Raw genomic sequence first — 20,122 nt, 5'->3', positions numbered from 1 at the left:
CCCGCGGAGGCGGGGCGGAGCCGCCGCTTCGTTCCGCAGCGTTCCGCCGTCCGGGGCGGGTCCGCCGCGGCACTTCCCTCGCTCCCTCGCTATTTCTCACTTTTTTTTTTTTAACTGAGAAGACCTCAGTGAATGGGTGCCAAGATATTTTTACCCTTCTTTAAAGGACTGCCCCTGTTTAACTTTCATAAATTCAGATTCCTCTCAGAGAGGAAGAAATGCCAAAGAGTTACAAAGGGGCAGAAGAAAAGAAGGAGAAGAAGGAAATTGTCCCCGGTTCCCTTCCGCAGCCCACATCACTCACGCCGCAGAGGTGCAGGCCTGGAAAGGCCTTCAGGAGGTGTTTCCCTAGGCCTCACCACAAAGCGGGTGGCAACCACCGACGGGGGACACCCCTCCACTCCTGGAGACCCCACAGCTGCCCTGCCTGAGCTGTTCCAGTGCTGCATCACTCCTTGTTAGAAAGTTTCCCCTTTTGTCCAACTTGCACTTTTTGCAGTTGAACTCCATGGAATCATTTTTCTCTGTCCACCAGGGACATGGGCAACAGATACTTTGCAACAAACTTCTGCCTGTTTGAAGATATCTTCCATGTCTCCCCTCAGGCGTATCTTATTAGATTGAGAATACCCAGTTCATTCAGTCTTTCTTCATGCCTACTTTCTCATCCAAGCCCTGGACATCATTCATTCTGTCACCATCAGCTGCAAAGCAGTCTGATCTAGTGGGACCTGTTTTGAGCACCTGTGAGAACAGATGAGCTCCTGAGATTGTTTTTAGCCTCAATTATCCTGTGATTTTATTCTAAGAAAACACTGGGAAAAGCAGGGAGGTGAAGCTAGCAGGGAAGTGAAGCTGGCAAAAAGGTGGTATATTACAGTAGAACTATTTCTGCAGAGCGAAGGTGTCCCAGGCTGCCACCAAGTGCAGGATAAACTGTGCAATGTTGCAATGTGTGCCACATGTCTCCAGGGTTTGCATCCAAGCCTGCACAGCCAACATGGAGAGTGTTAACTAGTTAAAAAAAAAAAAACACAACAACAACAACAAAAAAAAACACTCCTGCAGGAGTTAATGGGAATTTTGTCTTTGTCTTTAATGGAAAAAGAAAAAAACAATTGTTTCCTGTCTAGGAACCAGTAAGTGGTACATGTCCATTGCAATTGGTCCTGAGCACCTGCTTTATTTTCATCATGTCTCCAGGTCTAAAACAAGACCTGCCTCATGGTCCTGGCTTTGCCAAAAAAMCAGCTGCTAAAGCTAAGGCATAAGAGTGGTTCTTATCTCTTCCATTTCTCTAAGCTCAGCCCATCCATGACCAGTTCTGTGGTTCAGATGGGATCAGTGAACTCTCCATTTTGGAGCAGGGGTGGGCTACTGAGCAAGTGCGGTGGACGAATAGTTAGTTGCCTTTGTTGCCTCTTTTGGCCTGCTAGTTGGCAGATGCCCTGTTTCCATGACGGGCAGTGCTGTGGAAACTGCATGGGAACATTCTTTGCAATCCTAGGCTCACAGTCTCTCCAGGGAAAGAGCTGCTGGTCAGAAAAATACAAGAAGGGCTTTCCAGTCTGGGGGCTGGATTTTATTTTTAAAGTCTGTGTAAAAATAACGCAAATAAAGATTTGTGTCTGCTTGTGGAATCCAGAACACAGTGGTGAAACAGTTGTACAGTTTTCCCAGGCAGCTTCGAACAGTCCCACAGAATAGTGTGACAGAAATAAAAACAGCACTACTGAATTCTTTGCCCTGGGAACTGCCTTTCTACCAAGTAAAATATGACCTTTGCTATCATTATGTCAGCTACAGCATTCTGCTAGCACCTGATTAAGAAAATAAAGGGTCTCATAATTACAGTAATCTTAAGAACCTGGTTCTTGTTGACCTCCAAAGCAAGCAATGATTGGGACCATCGTGGCCCACTGTCTGCTTTAGCCCTCCCTATCTCAACATTTCTCCTTGAAGCACAATGCACTTTCAGCAGTAGTGTTCCCTGAGAGTGTCTGTGAGCAGAGATGTTGGAAGCCTCCCGTGATGAGACTGCTGCCTCGTCACAGGACATGTTCTGTGTCTGTGCACGATTGCCTGCTTGTCTGAGCATCTTCTGCCTCACTGAGGCTCCCTCCTCTGAGTACTGTACAGTGTCGAGCAGATGACTGGCTTTCCTGGGCAGGCAGGCAGCAGCTGCCTCCCTTAGCAGAAAAGTAGGGACACTAAAAAAGCAAAGTTTTAAAAGTGGGCTGTTTGTTCTTTTTCTGCAGCCACTGTTTCTGGTTGGAGTTGGCAGAAGTAATGAATTACTTCTTTTAGGCATTTTGAGGGAAAGAAGTCAGGAGGGCAGTAGCAGAGGGAACACAAAAGTATTTCTTTTTCTAGAAAATAGGTAAATGCTGGCACTGCATCCAGAGAAGGTAACTGGAGGGGTAATCAACCTCTTGCATAAACCCCTCCAAGCCTCTTTTGCTATCCCTTGTGGCACAAGACCAGTGGGGAGAACCTTGTGGAGGTCTAACAGGGAGCAAGCAAGGGAGAAGTATGGAGAAAGGAGACGGGGGCTTTAACTTATTCTCCTGGTCTATTTTCAGCCAGATCTGTTCTTAATGGTAGCTTAAAATGAAAACCTTTCCCTGGAAACTACAGCTGCCTGTCATACCTCAAATACTTGTCATGCCTGCCCTGAACAGGACTGCAGGACTAACACCTTATCCTTTGCATCCCTCCTCCAAACCTCTATCTGTTATGATACCTGATTGAAGGCAGGCAGTTTTAATTGACCTTAATGCAATCACTGGGCAGACATGTCATAAGCATTCATGATCATATCAGATTTTATACCTTGAAAGTGCTGCCTCCTCCTTTCTCCTAGCAGTTCATCTATCTTGTGTTTCAAACTCTTCAAGTCAGGGGCAGTATTCATGACAGTCTTTCTACTGTACTGTAATAGAATATAATCATATTTTTATAAGTATTTATATGACAGGTCATACATGCTCTGCCCCAGAGGACTGACGGATTATGTAGCACAAAGCTGAGAAGACAGCAACTGGAGTGATGTGAAGTATTTGGTCCAGGATCACAAAAGTGTTCCTCATGTTCAACCACTGGACTGTTGATGAGAACTCCAGACCACTGTGGCAAAGTAATTCTTAAGTAGAGTGGTTTGAGTTTAATTTTAAGCTCCTAAGCATTTGTACTTAGTATACCTAAAATGTAATGCTCCTAATATTGTCATAGTCGGACGTCAAGCACTTGATTTAGATTCCCAAACTAAGAGCCTTGCTCCCTTGCTACACATGTTATTGATATAAAGAGATAGACCTCATTTTTCTTGAAAATCACAGACTCACAGAATCACAGAATTGTTGAGGTTGGAAGAGACCTCTGGAGATCATCTAGTCTACCCCCCTTCCTCACTCCCCCCCRTTCAAGCAGGGTCACCTAGAGCATGTTAGACGGGGTTGCATCTAGATGGGTTTTGAATATCTCCAGAGAAGGAGACAACCCCTCTGGGCAACCTGTTACAGTGCTCTGCCACTCGCTCTGTAAAGGTGTTCTTCCTAATATTCACACAGTACTTCCTGTGTCTCACTTTGTGCCCATTGTCTCTTGTCCTGTCGCATGGCACTACTGAAAAGAGTTTATCCCTGTCCTCTTGACACCCTCCCTTCAGGTACTTGTGCACATTGATCAGATCCCCCCTCAGTCTTCTCTTCCCCAGGCTGAAGAGGCCCAGCTCTCACAGCTGTTCCTCGTAGGCAGATGCTCCAGCCCTCTGATCATCTTCGTAGCCCTATGCTGGACTCTCTCCAGTAGCTCCATGTCTCTCTTGTACTGGGGAGCCCAGAAATGGACAGACAAATGGCTCCATCTGCCTCCATCATATGCTTTATAACTACCCAGCAGCTTGGAGTCGGCTTCTGGAAAAACTTCCTCTTTTGCATGTACCACAGAGAGAGTTGAGGTTCCCAACTTTGGCTCCACTGGAGATGTCTGTATATGGTGTAACTACTCTCGCCTTGTGATTCTTTTTCAAAGAAGTCCACATATTTTGGTTACTCGTTCTCAGACCCCTTCGAGAGCCCATACAAAACATCTTTAGAGTTACACGTTCAAGTCTTGTGGATGCCTAAAGCAATCATGATTAGAGCTGCATATGATGATGAAATGGTTTTAAAGGGCTTTCCTCTTCAAATGCCTACCAAGCTACTTTGCTCCCACTATTAGTAGGAAACAGAAATACTCTAGGAAAAGTATCAGGGCTGGAAAGGAGTCCTTGGTGATTATTCCTAAAATCCAAGGTGGCCAACACTTTGGGGGGGGGGRGGGGGGGGAAGGAGTAATTAAAAATATTTCAGAGTCATTAAACTAAAAGAAAAAGCATTTAGGAAGAAAAGCTTTCAATGTGTTTTGAAGGATGTTAGAATCTTTTTAACAACTCATTCTTTTGAGAGCAGCGTGAATTACTCATAGTCAGTAATGTATTCAAAACAGTTCACTCATTGTCTGCAAGTCTTCTGTGTTGTTCCCCACCCCCCCGCAATTTTCCCCAGTTGACTCATTATTTGAATCTGCTTGCTTGTTCCAATCTGTGAACACATCCTTCATGCTCCTGTTCTTCACAGGCAGCTCCTGGCTCAGATGCACTATTCAGAACCTGACCTGCTTTACTGATACACCTGGCTCACATGGAGTGACCCTGTCCCCAGTGAGATGACCATCATTACCACTGGACTGTCCTTTCTGCTGCTGTTCCCTAATTTAATGTTTGTTCTCAGCAAATCTTTTTCATTAGTTCATGTTTTCTTACCTACTTCTACCAGTCAGTTATTCTAGGGAACATTCATGGAAAATAAGGGCAGAAGAAAACCAAACCCCATTTCATTTATAAAATCTTGATTTGCATATAACGTTTTGCTGTCTCAGCAGGCTGAGCCACTGGAAACAAGGCTGGAATTGGAGAGTCCTGCTATTCCTTACTGCTGACATTCCCCACTATCTACCTCTGTTTAGATGGTGCTGTTTGCCTGGTTAGGTTTATCTTTGACTCAGAGGAACCCAGTCACTGAAATATTTGATTTCACTAATACTTGCACATTCATCGCTGCTGCCTTCACAGCTTACTAATGTTGCCTGACATTATGAATGTCCAGGCCAACATGTAAAACCTCTGAATGAGGAGGTACTTTGCTTTCTCTGCTCTTCATTTCCTTTCTGTTGTGCTACAGAAGTCACGTAACACAGAGGATAAATTGATCTCAAATTTGTCTATTGGTCAAAGAAATGTCTGCCAGCCATGGTGTCCTTTTCAAGCCTCAGCTCTAGGGTGGGGAGATACCTAGGGATGGAAAGGCACTTTGGCCCTGCATAAGTTGGTTTCCTGCAGCACATTCCAAGGCACATGCCTATCAAGCCCAGATTAAAATCAATTAAATGTTAGCATYTCTATCCACTCAGCTTCGGGAGTGATCACAGGGGTTTACAGATCTTTTTACTAAGACTTTTTTCTAACTAGTTTCAAATCTTGAACCTCCTTTTGCACAGTTTCATCTCATTAGTCTCAGATACAGACTAAAATTAAAAATAATGGGATGAAATGAAGCCAAGGGAAATGCATTAAGTCATGTTTGCAGAGAACAGGACAAAATGTCCTAGGGAAGACAAAGAAATTGATTATTAATAATATATCTCACAGTRCAGACACTGAAGAGGTTGTACAGTGCTGTGCTGTGAAGTCAGTGTGAATTAACCTCATTGTGCAGACCTGCAAAATGAGCATAGGCTGTTTGGGATAAAGGTGGCTCAGGGTATGCAACTACAAGGTTTGTCTAGATCTTGTGAAGTATGGAGCAGCCGTCCGTACTGCCACCACAAATTCRGGTCTGAAAACTAGATTTCTTCAGCATTAGGCATCCACATGGGCATATTTTGTATCTGCTGACTTGCTGGATACACACAATGGGTGGATAACTTTTAGGAGCAGGGCTGAAACTCAAGAAAAGTGGGTTAATCTGACTCTGTATAGCTGACAAACCATATTTATTCATGTGAGAGTTAAACAATGTGGAGGGATGGGTTCAACCATAGTGGTCACTTGAGTGAAAATGGATTCTTATTCTAACCCCTGGGTAGAGGATCTGGGTCCAGCAAGCTCTGACAGTAGCTATGTTTGTCCCAGTTATATTTGGCAATCAAGAGAGTTTTAAATTGATTTAATCTTTCTTGCTTTCTGTAACAATCAAGTTCAAATGAGAGTCATGCTGTGAATGGAAGGAACAGTCCAGGTCAGCAGGCCCCAGTATCTGTCAGCTATGACAGATATTTGTCAGCTTGACAAAGACAGGTTAAATAAAATGGGAATCTCTGAGTGAGGGGAGCAGCAGCAAGGCAAATTCTAAACATACTAGGACATCAGATCAGTCCCAAACCCCAAACCACCTGAATCTCTGCCAATGGTTTTTCTTTAACAGCTTCAGCTACAAAACCACTGCCAAAGGGGAAGAGTGAGGCAGCAATTGCAGATGAGGAGATCCAGATATCCTCACAGCAGGTACAGCACAGATGGCTGCAAGCTCAGTATCTTTTAGGCAACACATTGGAGTCTTAATAGCAGCAACATGTATAACAAATGAGGTCACCAGGACTAATATTATTACAACAAATTCCACAGGAATTAATCACGTTTGAGCCGTAATGATAACAAGAGCGTTGGTTAACAAGTTCTCTCTCAAGCCTCCCATCTCTAGCAGTAGCTCGTAAGCCAGTTTCTTGGGAAGGGGCATGGGACTGTTTTCTTTCAAACAAAAGAAGAAAATTCATTTAGTCCAATTGAGGTTTGTTCTCGAGTAGGTCAAGTTTACAGTGTAAGTCATTCTAAAACTGCATTATGATTTTTTTTCCTTCTTTCCATGCAAAATACTGTCAAGGCCCTGGGAAAGTTCTGCTTAGCCCCTCACCAGGCTTATGGCTTTGGGTTAAAGGTAATCTCTTTATACAAACACACACTTGTATTCACTCGCAGCCTGGTTCTGGGTGAAACGTCTGCGATAAATCAAAACAGTTCTTTCCCACAGCAGGTCTGAAACACAATGAAGAAAATGTCTTAATGAATGCTCATCTTAATTTTTTGTTCTTTAATAACAGGAAGTTCAGTGGAAAGACTTGAGATTAGTCCGTGCACCGAGAAAGCCTGTGAGGTCTCCAGAGAAAGATTTTCCTGAATTAATATATCACATACATCAATATATATCAATAATAGAAATAATTATGACTGTGACAGGGAAAAACTGTGCAGGAGGAATTTCCTGTGTGCATGTGTGTGTGATTTCTAGGTCTGGTAACTGCACTAACTTAACATTCATGTCTTCTTAGACACTGGGTGACTGATAGATTTTTACCAAAGGAATAAGATAAATACAGATAAATAAATAAATGAATAAATAGAAAGAAAGAACTTCGACCATACTTGTGGAAATCATAGCAGTTGTTAGTAATTACACATCACAGAAAAGGTTAAAGTCAGGTTAGTGGCAGTGGGTTATCCGTCGACTATTTTTCATGATTTGGTCATCCCAGAATAGCTGCTCTGCTTCAGTTTCCAATGCRAGAGCTGACTCTGTTGCTCACATGTAGTAAGCAGGAAAACAGCAGGAAAGAGTGAAGATTCCACAAAAATTCCGCCTTTTCCTGTATTATTGGCTGTGCTGATGCTTTCTCCACTCAGCTCTTATTTAACTCCTGGGCATCCATCCAGATTCGCCCTCTGGCAGGAGACAAAAAGTGCTGTTCATAGACTGAAAATTGGAGCATCGGACTTGGAACATTTGGCTGACAGATGTTTCTTCTAGTCTGTCTCCGTCATTATTTTTTTTCTCTTACTAATTTCTATCCTAGGAAGTGCATGGCTCTAATGCAAAGAAGGGAGGGGAAAGAACATCCCCCCCCCCCCAAAAAAAAGGGGCCTTGGGACATAACTTCTTAATCAAACACTGGAGGTCCAGTTATGCCTGGAGTTATGCGTCTGTACCTCTGGGTCTGGGTGGGAGTCTGTCTGCAATGAATATGTCATTCAAATCAAAGAGCAAATGTTGCACTATGTCTCTCAATTTCCATTTCACAGAACAGGGAGTGTCAGCATCTGGTGGTTCGCAGAAATGTCATGGTACAAAATTTGCAAAATTGGGCATAATCCTGCAATAAGCAAGAATACCTCTACCTGGGTAGAGTTGGTGTCCAGGCTTTTGATATTAAGACCAACTATCCCAATCATGGGTATGTTAAAGTGAGGAGTCAGTGAAATACTGGGTAAACCTCTGAAGGACTCAGCTTTCTTAATTCCTTGAAAGGATCAGATCTTGTGTTATTTTTGTCCCTTCAGTGAGTCCCCAGTGGATAAACTAGCCCATGAAAAGGGAACACAAAGCTCAGTATGTTTTGTCTTTGGAAAAACGACCCCCACACACACCCTCAGAAGAAACTGCTTGACTCCCTGGCAGCTCTTTGGCAGCTTTTCTGCACTCACTGATGGACGTTAGCACCCATCCTCCTCCTGGCTGTGTTTGCTGTTCTCTACTGCCTCACTTCCTCCTGACTCTTTTGAGCMACACGTGACTAAAGTACTCCCTCCTGGAGGAAAGACTGGTCACTTGTCTTCTGCTGTGATTAAAGATGAGAAAGGGAGTTATTCATAAAGGATGTGAAATCACTTCTGAAACAATGCTTTTAAAGAAGCTAAAGATTGAAAGCAGTGTGCTCATTTACAAAATGTAGCACTTCCAATCCTGTGCAGACCTAAGTATGTCAGTAAGTGATCTGCTTTCTCCGAAAGACTTTTGACTGCAGCTACAGCTTTGATATAATTCATCACCTGCTCAAGTCAAGACTAAATCAGCGTAATCAGCCAGTATCTGCTTAACTAATTATATAAAATAGGTCAGTGTTTTTCAGGCCCTCCTTTGCTGCACAGGTATAACCATATACCTATGGCCATGCAGAGACTGTCACCTTCCACAGCTGCTGTCAGAACCCTTTTCATTGGCTCTAAATTCATCCACCGAAACTAGACTGTGACCTATTTAGCATTGCCCGTCATCRTGAAAGAGTGACTTCAGGACAGAGCTACCCTTCAAAACTTGCTGCTTTCATTTACTGGAGTGGGTGGTAAACAAAGAGAGAGTAGCTTGGGATACAAAGGGTCTTCTTCCGCATGGGGTCCAGAAAGCTTGGAAGATAGGCATATCCTTCAACCCTTTGATAGTGTATAAATTCAGCAGCAGGTTAGGCAAGTGTGGTTGCTCATCACAACAAACAGTGGGAACTATTTCACTGTTTAAAYTGAGGATAAATCAGGAAGAGTTGTATTATAGCTCTGCCTTTTGTGAGAGGCAACCCGTTTTAGCTTCTTTTGTATGAATGGCTTCTCTATATGAGTCAGAAGCTACAGTCCTGACCAGGGCAGGACAAGGTATTGAGCATGTTTGGATGGAGCAGGACATGAAAATGAAGGTGTCTAGTTTGCCAAGCCATGTCTGTGGGCACTGAGGACCTYGTCCAGAACTCGTGGTCCCTGACTCTATAGTTCTGACATGTGCTGAGGCCCAAAGCACTGCTTCCCAGCAGAGGGGACTGTGGATACCCAGTGCTTCTGAAGATATGGTGAATACTTTGAGCTGTTGTTTTTCTTCTTTCCTCCCCCAAAATCCAGTGGCACAGGATGGGGGTCCTCAAACTTGTATAAGAAACAAGATAATTTTCAATGGCCTTTCAAAACAATGCCTTTTAAGGAGAAGAAATCTATACCAGCAAGTGGTGTACACGTCAGCCACTCCAGTGATTGAAATGGTCTGTACTGTGCATATCTACAGAGCCACTCTGGAGCTGTCATAGAAGATAGCACTAGCAAGCCTAGGGCAATGAGACCTGAAACCCAGAGGAGCTCACTGGCACCTGAATTTTAGTTTACCTCTGTATAAAGTTGTCTGTGGATATGTTTAAGCGGTGTCACCATCCAGTCATGTGTAATCCATCCACTGCAAAATCCAGACAAGACATCAGGGGGACATCTTTACTCTTTTGCAAGTATTTAATGATCTAAATGTAAGTGCAAAGAAAGAAGGAAAAGGAATACCTACATCTACAGCATGATGTTGGTGCATTGCTATACCTACATCTACAGCATGATGTTGGTGCCTTGCTATATAATCCAGGGTCTGCAACTCAACAAGGCTCCTTTTTCCATTCAGGTCCACAGTGAACCAAAACCCAGCAGGCTGTGACTGGAAAGCATCAATGAAAATAGCACATTTTCTTTGAGATAGTAAAAGCATAGCTCCTCACACATATGGCCAGAAATGTTGCTTTTTGTTATGATTCCCAAGGAGAGCACAACAATTCATGCAAACTGCAGGCTGCAATGGAGTGTCTGTAAACCAAAGGGGCTGGAGGAAGTGTGGCCAAARCTTCTGCCGTGCTGCAGAGCCAGGCCCAGTCTCCCATTGCACTGATAGCATGCATGCGAGTTGGGAGAYACCAAGGCATGCTGGCTTCAAGGGCTGGAGAGAATGCACTTGAGTGGCTCCAAAACTTCCTGCAGCAGACATTGCAATCRTAGAGGCTCATCTCAGAGGCTTCAGTCCTAGGAAACAGGAATGCTCAAGTAGGAGGCTGGTGAGGGATGGAGRGTTCATGCAGCATAGTGATGTGGTTGACTTCTCCCTCGCAAGGTTCTTGCACGCTTTGCAGCCACAATGCAAATGTGAAGATGAAGAAGGTGATGGAGAGTAAATTCACCTCTTCCTTGTCCCTGAGTGCTCTGGCAGCTGGCTTTCCTCCCAGCTCTTGTCTCTCCCCTTGTAGCAAAAACCAGCAAGGGCCAGACCAGCACTAGGAAAACATTCATCTCTTGGAAGCCCCCTCAGCACAGAATTTCTCACTGGATAAAGAGAGGAAAAGGAAGAGGAAAGAGTATGAGGTCAGGACTGTGTATCACATCCAGCCAGCCCATGAGATTTAAAGACTGTTCTGTTCCTAGCCTCATTCCAGACTTAGTGCCAGGTTTGGGAAAGCAGGAGGGAGATGAACAGTGGAAACTGGAAAACTTCACAGTGTCTGGTCTGGGACAGGAAAATTGCTCTCTTTGGGACCTGCCATTTAATTTTAACATAGTCTCTTAGACTCACACAATGTTATTRCTGATTTTACAAAAGGAGGGTGGAGGGGTTTCCTTGATGCAAGGCATCTGTGTCTCACTGGGCACAGGATGGACTTGGAAAGTTTCTAATTCCAGGAATGCATCTTTTTATAGGTCCTGATCCAGGAAGTAAAATCACGTGGCTGAATTCTACCCTCAGATACAAGCTATGCAGCCTTTGCATGCTAGGAAAAGATTAACCAGAGGAGCACAGCGACAGCACAGACATAAATTTGGGGATATGAAAAATGGAGAGAAATGATGTATTTTGGTTGGAAGTCTGCTGCTGGGATGAATGTGAAAATTGTGCAAAGGAGACATTAAGCTAACTACCAAGTAAAACTTCTTTATGTTGAGATACAAGCTTCAAAGGAAAATAACAAAAGGCCTTGTACCTGAGCATGTTTTGTACCATCACCACCCCTAAGCAATTCTAAATCCATCACTTGGACCTTTTAACCCTATGCTAGATAAGTCTCTGGAGCCTGCTCTTAGAAGATACTGCTCTTGTATTGTAAAAACTTACTAAAACTGATTAATTAGCAGCTGAGGCAAAAGGCTGAAAATATAAGTGTGTACAATTTTTTTCTGGAGTGGACACAGTAGCCTTAGAAAGGTGACACATGGTTGTGCTTCAACACATATGCCTAGCATGAAGGGAAGACACATAACAAGTGAAAAATGGTGCAAGAGACTTTAGACTGATCTGGAATGGCTGYAGAGCTCCATTCCACCTTCTCTCTAACTCACTTGCAAACTGTTAAACTGTCTCATCAACTGCAGTATGCTCAGGRACTTTGACAAAATCAGACCACTCTAATCATCACCATCTTTCAGTAGGACCTACTTTAATGATGAGTTAATTGCCCATGACAAGACTTTGATTTTCTTGGAATACCTTAGCTCTTTGTAATTTCAGGTTCTGACTTATCCACTGGCATTATCGCGAATAACTGCAGTCCTTCATGAGTAATAAAGGAAGACATAGTCCCACTAAGGAAAATGAGCTTCATATTTTCAGTCAATTTGCTTCTTTCAGTCTTCAACCATATTTCATCTGCCCCARTGGAAGTCACTCTGAGAAGTCCAACATTCACTCTCTCTCAAAACTGTATTTCTTCACAGGATTCTTTACTGAAGTCTTTACTCAGTACTTTTACCCAGTCSAGGTGAAGAGAAAATAATTGTAGAGCCAGGAGTTTTCAACACTGAGCAAAGCCTATGCTGCTGCTGGAATCCAAATTGGACAGGTTGAGGCTTTGGCTCTTTAAATTACGAATGTGTAGATTTTCGTGTGGTTTGGCATATAGGCAACATTCCATAGATGCGTCGCAAAAATTAAACACAGAAAAGACCTATAGGTATATCTAATCCATTTTGCTTGGTCCCGGACAAAATTGGTCCCTATGGGACAATTTCTATTGTTTGCTTGAGACAAGTTTTAAATTTCCCAGGTGATGGAGCTTCCACCAATTCTTTTGAGGAAACAATTAACAACCTAACACATCTCACTGTCAAGACATTTTCCTGAGGTTCTTCCTACATTTTGTTTCAACGTAGAGCTCCTAGCTATGTCCCACTGGACTGTTATAAATAATTTCCTTCCCACCTGAGTGCATACATTTTCAAATATTTCTGGTTTGCTACATGAACCAGGCAGAGAATAGAATTATACGTACAGTGATTTCCTAATTCAATCTTTTTTTCATTCCTTCTTATAATTTTTCCCTTGAAATCCCCAATCAGTAAGTTGTTCTTTTCTAGATCCTCCTAGCTTGGTACTGTTTTGGGTTTTTTTTTTTGTTGTTGTTGTTTTTTCCCCCCAAGAAAATGGTGATCAGGGTAGGTAGAACAGTCTCCTGGGTACGGGAGATTGCACACACACTAAACATTTTACGTTCCTTACAGTAAGTGTGCTGTAGGAGCTTTTGCACGGGCTGCATTAACATGTACGTTCCCAAGCTGTTGATGATTTTGGCATTTGTTTAATCTTTGACCACAAGTACAGTTTTTTATTATTGGAAAGTATGCCAAGGCTTTAGTGATCAGAACACAACCTCCTCTTCAGTACTTGTTTTGGTCAAGTTCAGTGCATAATGTAGGTCTCATCCTGGTGTTTGTGGGATGGTTACTTACTGCCTTTCGGCACTCTTTAATTTGGCATAGTGGATTAAAGTCCACTATGTGGATTAATAAATCCAYGTAGTAGATTAAAGTCTGTAGCTCTGAAACGAGGAGCATTGGCAGAAGTGCATGGTCCTGATCTAGAAATGGAGCAGCAGTCAAGTGCTGTGGATAAAGAGATCAGATGAGGCAGGACCTGAAATAATGGTGTTGATGGGGACCAAGTTTATTGCTGGGTCTTACAGGGCTGACAGTTTAAACACAGCTACGTGAGAAGACAGGACTGCAATGGGAGAGTGAATCATTTAAGAATGAAAAGCCTTGGCAGAGAGCACTTGGAAATTTTTATCTTTCAAGGGAAGACTTTCTGTGACCTCAAAGACACTCTCATTCATCTTATTACTCAAGATAAGGCCCTCCATCAGGTTCCCCCTGCTTGTACAGTATAGACTGAGAAGTGCACTATTCTTTGTTAAGTGCTGTGATCTGCAAATGAAAAATGCAATGTAATTTGGCACATTTAARTGCTATTTAGGTGTATGTCAATAAAGTGCAAAAATGCTATTTCTATGAATATCATTTCATGATTAAAAAAAAAAGAAAAAAGAAAAAACACCACTAAAGGAAGTCTGGTGCCATTTGTTCSTTCACAAAACGTGACTACAACAGTGCAAAATATTATTTAGTTCCCCTTTGGTCTACTGCTGGTGAGTTGATGAAGGCCTTGCTTACAGGTGCTAAAATATTGTGCACTGAAGTTGGATGAGTTTGTTTGATGGCAGAAGTTTTCAGATTTTCTGGGAATAAACTTCATCCTCTCCCAGATTCATCACATCTGGCATTCCTTTCCATAGACAATTTGCAGTAAAGGAATACATAAGGATAAAATAGGACTCATGGGATTCCAGTTTAGTGTAGCACTCACACCCCAAATATTCAGGTGCATGAGAAGTGGTAAATAACCCCAAGACTGACTGCAGCCAAGAACATGTGTATTGAGTCTGTTCAACATTTTCTGTGTCCTCTTTAGTGATTTGTTTAGCCTAATGTATCTTTACTACATATTGTCTTTAACCTTGAGGCTTCTCCACAATTCATTTCACGTCACTACAAGTCATAAACGTTTTGATAGTTGCCACACAGTTAAAGTTGTTTTCATATACATACAATGAACCTCACTTGTTCTTTCAAGTGATAAAGATTTTTTATTTCTCCTTGGTACTTCCTAGGAACACAGTAGTGATTCCTAATCTGGCTGGGTTGCTTTGGAATCCAGAACAATTTTTCTCTCTTTCACAGAGGTATTAAAACTGGATCAATCCTAAGCTGAAAACCTACATGCTCAACTTGTACTTTGATTTGTGAGAATGAGCCTTTCCATCAGGAGGACAGTACAGAATTATGGCTGCTATTGTACATTCACATTTCTAATTTTTTTCCTGCTTATTTGTGTTTTTAGTTACTGGAATCATATTGAAAAATGATTGATTCAACTGGAGAATGAACAGTAGCCTCTGCAGACTGTTTATTTCCCTTCACTCCTAGAGATGCTCCCACCATGCTCCAAGCTCAGGACTTCTTGTTGGGGCTCTCATAAAAAAAGATCAGCCTGGTTACATCCCAGTAGCGGAGCTTGTAGGATAGAAGTGGGGAGTGGGTCTGCTGACTGCCAACAGATTGGTGGCCACCGTCCTTCTTCCAGACACTTCAGTGAATAACCTCCTGTCTCATTTTCTGAGACTGATGGTGATATGAATCATCCTTCCAGTGGGCAGGAGAACACCATTATCTCCAATTGACCGGTGAGGAAATAGGGAGATCTAGTGCACTGCTCAAGGTTAAGAGCAAATCACAGGTCAGATTTGGAGCAGAAGCAAGGATTCCTCTCTCTTTTAGGCAACTAGTGAGGAGAAGACAGTGTGATGTACACCTCATGCCTTTACTGCCTGAAGTCTTGCCTTTTTGCAGCTGTTAGCATAAAGGCATTGTCAACATGCCCAAAATCGCTTGGAAAATTTGATTCTTTCTTAAGGCAGGCCTTGCAGAACAGGAACCTATAAAGCAAATTTCTCCTGCATATTTTGGAGCCCGTGGAGCTCTGTGTCAGAGAGTGGGTCCCTTATCCACAGAGGCATGTCAATGCTGACAGACTAACACAGGAAGTGTTAAGCAGGGATGTGATCCCACTGATCCCCTTGTGAATAAATCACTCTAGGAGCTCTCTGCTGGGAGAGGGACTGGCTGTGGCCCTCATGATCTCCTTTGTAGGCTGCTGAGAGGGCAAAASAGTGAGGCAGAAAGCTGGTTCCAACAGTGGTGTGCTCTGTTGCTCACATCTGCTCCCAAAACATTATCCCACTCATATCCTCTCTCTCTGCAACCCCCTCCTCTGTGTGTGTCATTCTCAGAGTCTGTATTTCCTTCCATTGTTCCCCAGCAGCTTCTTGGGTAATGTTGTCTCCTTTCTCAGCTTTATAGACAGTGGCCATCAAGTGTGAACTGATGGAGGGGCTTTAAACAGAAGGACAGAATAGACATTTCCTTCTTCTCAGAGGTTTCCTCCTCCCCAGTGTCCACATCCCTATGCACACACTGAAATCATGTCTTTCTTCTCACGTCCTTTGACTCAGGGATGGAGGGCAGAGAGGGTTTCAAAGAGGTTTTCATGTTGTCTTGTCCCTTGGATAGAATGAGCTCCTGTTAGAGCCACCAACACAGCCTAACTTAGCATTAAGCTGCTGGGCAAGCACTGAGCTGTGCTTTCCTGCTCCTCACCCTTTCTTCCCAAGCATTAAATGATGTGAGCTGGATTCACCAAGGTGTTGAGCATCTCTTCTGTAGCCCTCAAGCCCATGAAGCCAAGGTTTTCTGAGACTTTGCATCATTGATCTTTGGGTTTATTTCTCTTTTCTCCTCTCTTCCTCCCTCATCATCAAACATTGTTTTGTCAGTGAGGGAAGGAAATCAGCTCTTTACTGACTCCTGAGCACATGTAGGAACACTGCTTCAACCCAAATGCCCCCAATATTTCTTCAAATCAAAACCATTTGTATCAAATTCTTAGAATCTGTTTTAGCCAGAAAACATGAAAAAAGTCAGATGATGATCATTTTTCATTTTGGAATAAAGCTGCATTTCAAACAACCTGAGATTAATTAAGAAAAAATGGAAACATATAATAGTTTTTTTTTAACTTTAAACAAACCGGAAGGAAAGGAAACTTGATTTGGTTTGACCTGATCTGGTTTCGGAAATGATTTGGGCTTGGTGAAAAAAGGTAAGAAAATGGAAACAAAAATGTTGGTTTTATTATTTTGTCATGGGAGCCACAAAAATCCGTTGCTGGGATTGTTTTATTCTTACCTAATACCTATTAAGTTTACAGTATCCCACAAATGGTCCCATAAAACCCTTGGAAATGTGGACAGCAGAACAACTGCTCATTCTATCCAAATGATGATATGACAGTGAGGGGAGTGAACAGCATTATCTTTCCACAAACTCAGTTACATCATTCATTAGCTCTGATGCTTTTACCTGTCTGATAAGAATATTCTGTTCCTCATGGAGCCTCAGGACTTGCATTTTTATTTCATCAGTAGTACAACAGTGCTAACCATTCAAAGAGAGAAGCTGGCAATCGTTCACAGGTGGTTGTAGAACTTGAGTATCTTTGCAGAAATGTGGGGGGGGGGGTGGCTTCCTGGAGACCTCTCCAAGCTAGTCCAGCTTGGGAAGACTGTAGGACAATTGTGTTAGAGGGAAAGATTAAAATCTTGCAGCACTCTTTTAATGAATAAGTGAGATGACCGGCAAATTAGCAGGTTGTTGTGAGCAGATCAGGACTGTTTCCAAATATCTGTCATTTTCCTTTTAGGGAGTTTTACTACCCCAGTAAGCAACTTTCCAGGGCAGGAGTAGATTGAGGGAAACACTTTGATCATACATTGGTCATCCGGTTCCCAGTAAGGTTTTCAGGAGTTAGCTTTGCAAAACTCCTCTGCCCAGTTCAAAACACTGTGACTAACTCTCCTGCATGCAGCCCATTTCCTCAAAACAGCAATCAGAAACTGCAGACAGCAGACAAAACCTTCCGATGGGAGACTGGTCATGCCTAAGAGATGTCCTCAATRTAACAAGATTAGTGCAGCATAGTGGAAGGAGTGTTAATGTGGGTGTGATACCATGCTTAGGAATTCCAGTGTCAGTAAGTAATTATTTGCAATAACTGAGAGTAACAATTTCCATATATACAACCCAAAAATAAGAACTMCAAGTCAGGAGATGCCTTCTCCAGGTTGTTAGATGAAAGCAGGATTTCTAACTCCTCTAAATTAAGAACTCTCATGTTCTCTGCTCTGTTCTCCATTACTCCAGCAAAAATAAAACCAGCTGAAGGCATGTATTTCACTGAGGAGAGCTGGGATTTTTGTTAGAGGTTTGGGATGAGAACAGGTTGGCAGGGAATTAGCTTTCTAGACACCATGATTGTATTTTACTGACTGGGGAACCTGGACAGATGCCCTTTTCACATCTATTTGAGATGATAGCCTTAAATGTCTCCTCCAGGATGGTGAGTTCTGCTCAATGAGTCTGGGAAGCCCCTGAGACGAGCCTCCCTTACGGTTCTTGGGCTTTCTCAGGCTTGTCCAGAATATGGAAATTCAGAAACCAAGTGAAAATGGGGGTAAAAAAAACTGGAAAAGTGGGACCTATGGCTTTCTAAGAACTTCTTTCCAAGGAGGTTTGTGTTATTCCCTGTATAGAAAAATTGGATTTCTCCTTAACTGTCCCTCAGTGTGCTCCTTTGTTCAGCTGGGCAGAAAAAGCCACTGTCATAAATGTTAATGCCAACAGGGTTATTTAACTTTTTTTTTTTTCCTCAGTGCATGCCTCGACACACACATCCTAAAGCAAGTAGAAGGGAATTCCCTGTGCAATCAGGCAGCAGGACATTGGCCAGGACCTTGGTGGCACCACAAGTTGGTGCCATCCTTCTTTCCCTGCTGTGCCCCCCTCCACTAGTACTACCTTCAGTCCTCCCCTCCTCAGCCACTCTGAGAGCCAAATTACTGGGAGAGCACAAATGTTTTTCTGTTCCTCAATCCACTGCGTCATCTTGGCAGTAGCCAGTACAAATCCTTTGGCTCCTAGCCATGCCTCAGGGTTTCCCCCGCCCCTTCTGCCAAAGCAAACTGACTTCGGACTCCTTCCCTTAAGTTTTCATCCTTTAAAGGGTGGAAAAGTGGAAAGCCTGGCTTTGTTATATTCACTGCTGTGCTTTCTGCTTACTCCCCCACCCAGGCATTAAATAAGCTCTTTCAGGGAGAACTGGGCACCTGGCTTGCTAGTATAGGGCTGCTTGCAGGCAAAAGGAGCATGCAATGTGCRTGTGCACATGTGTGTATATGTGTTAATGACCACATCTGATTGCATGTCAGGGTATTTTCATTGTAGTCCAAGGAAAACAGTGCTGGCTTGGTAACCCTGGCTTTCTCTGTGACCTATCACAAAATTTACATTTCAGGTTCCTGGGCCTTAACCACCCCAGCTGTAAATTGTGGCTAACAATTTTTGCCTCTTTCTGAAATTTTTGGTGAAAAGTATTGCATGAGACCTAGGTGTTATGAATAGCATCTAAAATGACAATAAACAATATTTTAATAACATTTACTTAGTATTTATTCCTGAAAGCATACATCACCACCACTTCTGTAGCAAAGCAGATTTTTGGAAAGTCATTCTAGGATAATCCATTAATCACATTGAACTGATACAGAACCAAAATATTTTCCCTCTTTGCCTATAAACCATTCTGATATTCTTTTACCTGTTGTTCCTTGTTATCTAAAAATACTTAGACATTTGGAAATTCTTAGTAATAGGCTCCAATATGAATCTATCTCAAGACTTAAACTGTCCAAAAATACAGGGGGCAGGAGGACTCAGGCCTCTGCATTTGATCATGGCAAGTCTTGGCAGTGTTGATTAAGTAGTTCTTCCAACAGAGAGGAGAAAACTGTTGAGGACCTATTCTTCCCATCAGTAAAATGCAGCAAGCTGGGAGGAACATGACACTTAAATACCTAGCAATAGCATATCCCAGCTCAGATCCGAGAAGGAAGATATGTTTGCATTTTATTACTGCCATCACTTACCTCCCTCTACTAGCAGAGACTGCTGGACAGCTGTGAAATGACTTTCTCATGGGCTCTACACCAGTTTTGCAGTTGGAATCAATAACAAAGCTTGAAATCAAATTGCTAACTCTGTAGAGCAAGAGGATCAGGAAACCCAGCCCAGTTCTGAATTAGAAAAACAACAGAAACAACCGCCACCAACCATTGTGTCACATACCTCTCACATTCATCTCCTTCCTGCAGCCTCCCAGAACCTGTTTCATTGGAATATGAACCAGAACACAGAGAAGCAAAGTATTCACAGTATTACATATACAGCTCAGGGAAAATGTGACCTATATCGGTCAGGAGAAGGATCATCTGTTCCCTACCATGATTGCTTTTCCACACAAGAGTGGAGTACCATTTCCTAGTCCTAGCTAGTGTATGGTTTTGTTGCATACTTCACCAGCCGTGCACTGAGCTGTTCTATAGAAGAATTTCTTCTGCTCTGTAATTTGCAGGTGGGAGTGCTTGTCTCTGAACTTTAGGATTTGGAAATGGAGCTCTCCCCCAGTTTACATCCACCCTCCCAGATCACAGCCGGTGAAGTTGTCATAAGCTTCTGATCTGCAGGCAAACATTTCCCCAAGTTCAGGTTGTCTCTGTTCATGCTCACATATCCCATCTAAATTTG

The sequence above is a fragment of the Rhea americana genome, unplaced genomic scaffold, assembly GCF_003343005.1.
Source record: "Rhea americana isolate MKP2758 unplaced genomic scaffold, rheAme1 scaffold_414, whole genome shotgun sequence".
Classification (NCBI taxonomy): Eukaryota; Metazoa; Chordata; class Aves; order Rheiformes; family Rheidae; genus Rhea; species Rhea americana.
The sequence above is the reverse complement of the archived record's forward strand: the minus strand, read 5'-3'. Positions refer to the sequence as shown.